Raw genomic sequence first — 7,279 nt, 5'->3', positions numbered from 1 at the left:
GGTCCCATGTCATGCTATTGCCACTCTCATTTCTAAGGTCCCTGATTCAAGCAGGGTTCACCCTACCCTCTCCTAAATGCACATCTTGACTTAACCTGAAGGAACACAGAAGGTTCAAGCTCAGGCCTAACTGCTTCCCTCTCCCTTGTGACCTCTGGCTGCTCACAGGCTTCCATCCCTAGAGGACCCCAGCCTCTGAGAGCGCCTGCTGCTTTTGAAGGGCCACTAGGCTCTGTCCTGTGGGATGCTGTCCGCCCATGCCTTCTGACTTCACATCATGCCTAGAGAAGACTCAACAGACAACAAGACATGCCCAAGAGGCAAGGAGCTGGTTGGATGTCCACCAACTCACCTCTAACATTCTTGGCCCCACTCTGCACTGAGGAGAGTGCAGGGAATCTCTTCTCAACCCAGGGATGCCTGATATCCCTAGCCACTTAGTTTGTGATAGCATAGCATCCAGGACAGGTTCAGGTACTCTGACTTTCTGGACAGAAGGGCAGCTCTGCCCACTTGCCTAAGCCTTTTATTGCCAACTCCTTGTAGTATCAGCATCTATAGTATCAGCATGAGACCCCAGTTGTTGACTGGGGAGGGCAAGAACTGTTTTGCTCTGTATTAGGTGGTCCTGGGTAGCTGGGTAAGCACCACGGTGGACTGTGGACCAGAGGGCGGATCCCCACAATGCTCAGGTGAGCAACAAGAGGACTCACACAGTCCATGCCACAGTTGAGTCCCAATGATTATTCCTGAGGGGAGGCAATGGGAATGGATTTTACACGTCCGGACATGAGTTCCATCCAAAATGGCGGTTCTTCTCTAAGCCGGTGACCCTGTGGCCGGCATCAGGAGGAGGCACAGACCTGGAAAGGGCACCGCAGTCTGGGGACCTTCCTCGGCCCCTCCCCCAGCTCTATAGGATCTGATCTCACAAACCCAGCCCCCACAACCGCTTCACCAGGAGACATTCCGGCTCTCTCATCCACCCAACACGCCTCGGACGGAGACGAGCCCCCGAGACAGGACCCCAGGCCAGGCTGGCCTCCGAATCTTGGTTTCCTGCCACCCGCACCCTGCTCGGTCCTGCAGGAAGTGGCCGCCTCCTGAACAAAGGGGCCGGCGGACAATGGCCATTGAATTGGGCTGGGGAGCTCGTGCGGAGACAGGCCGCCAGCTGCCTGCGCTGATAAGACCCTGCACGCCGGGCCCAGCAGGACACGGAGCGGCGCGCGCGTCCGTCTCCTCCGTGCACCTCCACCGTAACCCTCAGAAGCCGAGCGCGGCGAGAAGCCCAAGGCTCGCGGAGGCCTGCGCGTGGGTGGTTGGCTGGGGACCAATGGGGAGTCGGCGAGCCCCACTTGCAGACCAATCTCGGGAGCGCGCGAGGCAACAGAGCCCGGCACAGCTCACAGCTCGGAACCGCCCCTTCTGGCTCCGCCCCTAGGGCAGCTAGGGCGCTACTCCTCCGGTGCTGCCTAAGACCGCTAAGCAGCGGTCCTGTGCGGCTCTTAAGAGCAGGTGGGACGTTTTGATTTTTTTTTCCTCCCAAAGCCTCAGAAGAAATCCGTGTTGGTGCTGGGAAACGTCCTCGCAAGGCTACGCTTCCCTCGCATTATTTTGGGTGGCATGGGTGCCTGCGTGGCAGGCATGTAAGAATCGTCTGGTTTTCTGACTGTGCGGACTGCCTAGACTCCACCGATATACGACGCACAGCAGGAGAACATCTGCTCCAGACAGACACCCCCTTTGTCTTGCCCTTTACCCTCAACGTGAAGATAGGGACATATCATAAGCCAAGCCAGATTCCTCCTACTGGTGACATTGAGGATTATCCAACAGATAGACGTTGTGCACCCTCTGGGACCATATCTAGAAAACTCCTTGGGTCTCCAGCTCTGGAGGCCTGGATGGCTCACACTGGAGCCAACTCCAGAGAGGAGGAAAGTTGAGACAACCTTTTCCCAAGTCCCTAAGTCCCCACCCTAACCTGGGGCGGCTCTGCGGGAGCCCACAGAGTTGTGATTAGTTTGAGGCAGACATCTGTTGTAGCTGTCAGAATGACAGAGCCATGGGGGAAGGACAGGAACTGGCAGGAGTAGGGGCAGAGTCTGTAAGTCTGTGGAAACTGAGACAGATCTTTCTATTCCTGGTCAGAGTGAGATGGCCCAGGTCATTTCTAGTCTTGGCAGACCCTGGGCAGATGGCGCAGGGAAGGGTCTGCTTCCCTTGGCACTGTACTGCTCACAGCACTTCCTGCTTAGGTTCCATGACCAAGCAGCCCCTCCCCCAACAGGTTCAGGCCTACGGGCGGGTTTTTCCCCTATCCCAACCCTAAACTGGGAGGGCAGAATGCAGCGGGTGGGGACAGAGGGACCCTCAAAGACTGCTGAAGCCCTCAGCTCTGGTGGAAGAGAGTAAGGAAGGCTTTTTGCAGAAGAGATGCAACAGCAGCAGCAACGTAGACTAGGGCCAGGGAAGAACTAGGCATTGGGGAAAGGGTGGCACACGGGAGTGGCACAGGGTGTCAGAGTGCTAGTGGGCTTGATAGGATGCCCTTAGCCCATCTGCACTACTTCTTGCACTGTTTGAGATCATTATGTTGGCAGCCCTGGTGAGGCCAGCCCTATGAGGGAGCATGCCCATGTATGTGGTGACCACTTGCCAGGGCCCCAAGAGTTGGGTGCAAGTGACTAAGACTGTAGTGCCTGGAAGACAACCAGGTGTGTGGCCCTGCTAACACAAGGGTCAGGCTAAGCAGTCCCTCTGTGGCTCTGTTGGTGGACAGGCTGAGGTCGTCGCCATAGCATGGCAGAGTGCTGCACTCATTGGGCAGCACTGGGACACCACCACAGGCTTTTGGGTGAGGCTCTCAGTAAGCATCATCTGGAGTCACATCAAAGACTCAGTGAGTGTGTCCTTCCCGGGAGTGCCCCATCTCCTGGGTGCCTGTGCCCTCCTGACGCAGCCTGCTTAGGCCGATACACCTGCCCCACTCTTCTTTGCATCTTGGCCTAGCATTGCTCACCGTCAGCACACTTCCCCCACCTCGAAGGCCTTCTCCGAGCAGTTGCGTGAGATACCGTATACCCACAAGGTCATTTCTTGTCACACTGTCCAAAGGTGCAGTTAGACAAGCCATGGGACAAATGTGTCTTGTTTTGTGACACCTGGGCCTACAAAGGCAGATGCCTGCAGGTCTCCTGGCCCTACCACTCAGTCTTCAGGAAGTGGGAAGCCCTTGGCTTCCAACCCTGCCCTTTATCAGCCTTCATGGCTTCCTGCTGTAAAAGTGGCCTGCTCCCCCACCTTGGCGCCAGGACGTCGGGTCAGTGGTGACTCACCCAGCGCCCAGCATGAGGACGCCTTGGCCCTATGTCCTTCTGCCTACCTTCACAGCACTTGTGCCTAGCCATTAGGTCTCACAACAAGGCTGGCTTCTTCTCCGAGAGCCTCACAACAGGGCACACCTCTGCTTCTGGGCCATGAGCTTGCCTCTGCTGAGTTGCTCCGCTCTGCAAAACGTGACACCCCAATCTCTGTGCACATCTTACACACAGATACAGCATACCCATGCCATTCCTGGTCATGGGTCCTGCCTACACCTCCCCACACCCTACGTCTTCATCAGTCTTACCCCTACATGCTCTCTGTTGCCACTCAGGCCCCAAGTATGTGGAGACCTGCCTCTTCTAGATACTCAAGACTGTGCCCTGATTGGGCATGGCTCTGGGAAGATGTCCCAGTGTAACTCGTATACATTTCCCACCCTAGGGCCTCAGGAAGGCTCTCCAAGTTCCTTTCCACCCTGAGTGCCTGCATTTCATGGGCTTGTCTCTGAGCATTAGTGGACTGTTAATAGAGCCCTGAGATATGTTACCTGCCCCCGCCAGGGAAAACTGACCCTTCACCTTCACCACGGCGCACCCTTTACTAGCACATTCCAGGACCTGCTGTGTGTAAAGATGGGAGCTGGAGTCGGGGAGACCAGAGTGCCCTTGGCCCTTACGTCCAGAAGGCTGGTGGAAAATGGGGGAAGGAAAGGCTGTCTGGGTGGGCTCTTGCTTACAGGGAAACACTGTTCTCCTTTGCACAGGGCTTGTGCTAACCATCAAGTCCCTTGCCTGTGAGATCTACAATCCAGCCCTCAGGGCTTTCTGTCTCTGCCTGCTGATGCTGAGGGGAGGTGTGATGGTTAGTTGTTGATGTGACACAAATCATTTGACTTAACTGAGGAATTGCTGCCACGGGTTTGGCCTGTGAGCGTGTCTGTAGGGCATTTTCTTGATTGATGTTTGATGTGGGAAGGCCCAAACCACTGTGGGCCACAGCATCTCTGGGAAAATGGTACTGGATTGTCTGAGCAAGCAAGATGAACAAACTTTGGAGAGCAAAATAGTAAGCAGTGTTCCCTCATGGTTCCCGCCCTGACTTCCTTCAATGATGGACTGTGATCAGGACATGTGAGCCACATGAACCCTTTCCCTCTTCCTCAGGTGGGCTTGCTCAGCATTTTAAAATGACAGCAACAGACCGGAGAGATGGCTCAGCAGTTTTTGCTCTTACAGAGGACTTGGTTCGCTCTTGGGCACCCATGTGGTTCACAGCAATCTGGACTCGTGTTCAGTTATCTGATACCCTTTCCTGACCTCAGCAGGCACCAAGCATACATATACCAGGCAAAACACTCCCACATGAAATAAATCTAATGAAAAAAATTAAAAACTCACAGCAAGAGGAAGCAAACTAGGATAGGAGTGTAACCCCGCATTCCTTGAGCCTGGACAGCCTGTGTGCAGCCTGAGCCCGCGACAATGCCCCCAATCCAACTTCTCAATTGGAGTCACTGCCAATGGGCTGAGAAATCTTGTTCTTGAACAGCAGTTTGTCTGGGGGCCCACCTGCCAGGGATGACCCCCAGAAGCCATTTATAGGCTGCTGAGCCTGATTCCACCTCATCATCCTAGATTCTTCTGTCCAGAGACCTCTACACCTTGTAGGCTCTGGAACATAGCCCCTACCAGAACCCATTTCCCCGCACATCCCCGTGAGCTCTCTGTCTTCTTCCACCCCACATCCTGTGCTCCTCCAGCCCTCCAGGTCCATTCCGTTCCCACCAGTCACAGCCGTTTTTGGAACAGAGGAAGGCCAGCGTGCTATTCTACTCAGGTCCTGCCTAGGTGTCCAGCATGGCTTCACTGCTCCTCTGCTGGCCTCTGCAAACAGTCTCATCCTATAGCCTATGTTGGCCCTGAACTTAAACTGATTCTAGCTCAGCTTCTAGCACTTTGCCACCCCCCCCCCCCAGTTTGCTCCCTAGATCCTCAGGTGTCAACAGACAGATACAATTGTGTGCTAATCTCTCCCACAAGCAGCCTGAAGGAGAGGCCTGGCTGTTCCCTACTGTGCCACTGGCTTTACTCTGAGGCACTGCCAGAGTCTGCTCAGTGAAAAACTCATAAATGACTGAGCCTTTTTGTGTTTGTATGGTTGGAGTAACTATTCTGGTCAAAGTCCTGTGGGAGATGAAGTTCCTGGGGTCTCGGGGTGCCGAGTAGCTCATTCCAGCCTCTCGGCTGAGGGACACTGTCACTCAAGTTAGTGTGTGCCGCTGACACAGGGAAGAGACCTGATGAATCCTCCGGTCACCTGCTTTCCATTACTTTTTTTGTTGTTTTTTTTTGTTTTTGTTTTTGTTTTTTTTTTTTTTTTTTTTTGTTTTTCGTCGAGACAGGGTTTCTCTGCAGTGTTGTTTTGTTTTTTAAGACAGTTTCTCTGTGTAGCCCTGGCTGTGCTGGTGCTTACTCTGTCAACCAGGCTGGCCTCAAACTCACAGAGATCTGCCTGCCTCTGTGTCGAGGGCTGGGGTTAAAGGCGTGCGCCACCATCACCTGGCCTATTACTCATTTTTACTTCCAGTTAGAGTACACTGTCTCCTATGGAGTGAACTTGTCTGCAGGTAATGAGAGCAGTGGTGCCTGGCTCCCAGGAATTAGAGGTAGATCAAAGCAGTGGAGATCACCAGTCCTCTGGGCCTTGCAAATGCTCCTTTGTTGATTGCTTAAAGGTGATGAATGTCACCTCAGCAAGCCTATGCCACTTCTGAACACAGGCACTCAAGACAGCATGCTGATTCTGTTTAACCTCCATCTGCTGTGTCATCAGGCAGGCCATAATCTCCCAGGCTCTGCTGAGACAGGTGTCTGGCTGATTGCTATTCACGACCTTCATACTGGGGAAAGGAGTTACACCATATGGCACAGTGGACACTGCCTTCAGCTCACCAGGCTTAACTAGACCTACTCTCTATAGACTTTCCCAACCTTTGCCCAAGCTGGGACCTCCTGGGCCTGCCAGACCTCTGTCTGATCAGCAGGGCTGGTCTGGGAGCTCAGCTTTGCTGCCCAGGTGCCAGTAACAGCCTCTCCACTGTGCTGCTTTCATTGGGCTGGGATACAAGGGGCATTATGCATTAAAACCCTTTGGAGATGTTTTGGGAGCATCTCCATGCTCCTCCCCATTCAGGGTCAGCTGGGATGGCAGGAACCAAGGGTACGACAGAATGAGGTTCAGGGCAGGCTAGACCAAGGTCAGGTTGAGGAGTGAGAATGAGTGATGGTTGAAATGGGTTGGGTCCCACCAGCTTGGGCCAACTGCTCTCATGGGTCTTAGCCAGGTCCATTGTTTGGGTACAATAGCTCTCCCGATTTAGGTTCCTCTCCCAACAGGAAAACCATAAAGTCTGCCCATTACTACTGCCCACAGCCCCTTGAAGTTCTGGGTAGACCTCAGGAGCCAAGCACAGCTTGGAACCTGACTTTACCCCTTTCCAGCCTGTTACAGCCCAAGCACCCTAGGGACCAGCCATCTCTCCAGGCATGTAGCTCAGGGTATAAACACAGGTTCTGATCACCAAGGAAACAGTGGCCCACCTAATAGAGCTCAGTAACATGCAGAGGCTGAGCGCCTCTCCCCCACCCCCCACTGCCTAAGAGCCCTTCCTGAAACCCCTTTTGGGCTGGAGACCCTTACCTGCATAGTTTACTCAGAATAGGATAGCACCACCCCTATCCCAACCATTTTACCTAAAGCTAAGTTGATACCTCAGGGTCCCCTAAGAGGTCAAGGCACTTTTGCCGAGTGACTGAGTCCTGTGAATGGGACAGATGAGGGCAAGAGGGTGCTGGCTGTACAATCAGTACCTTAAGTCTAAGGAGGCCTTGGAGGTGTGCTGCTTCAGGAGCTGTGTGCCAGCCCACATCCCTGCCAGTCCCCTAAGCTC

This window comes from Arvicola amphibius, chromosome 7, assembly GCF_903992535.2.
Source record: "Arvicola amphibius chromosome 7, mArvAmp1.2, whole genome shotgun sequence".
Taxonomy (NCBI): Eukaryota; Metazoa; Chordata; class Mammalia; order Rodentia; family Cricetidae; genus Arvicola; species Arvicola amphibius.
This window is presented reverse-complemented; position numbering follows the sequence as displayed.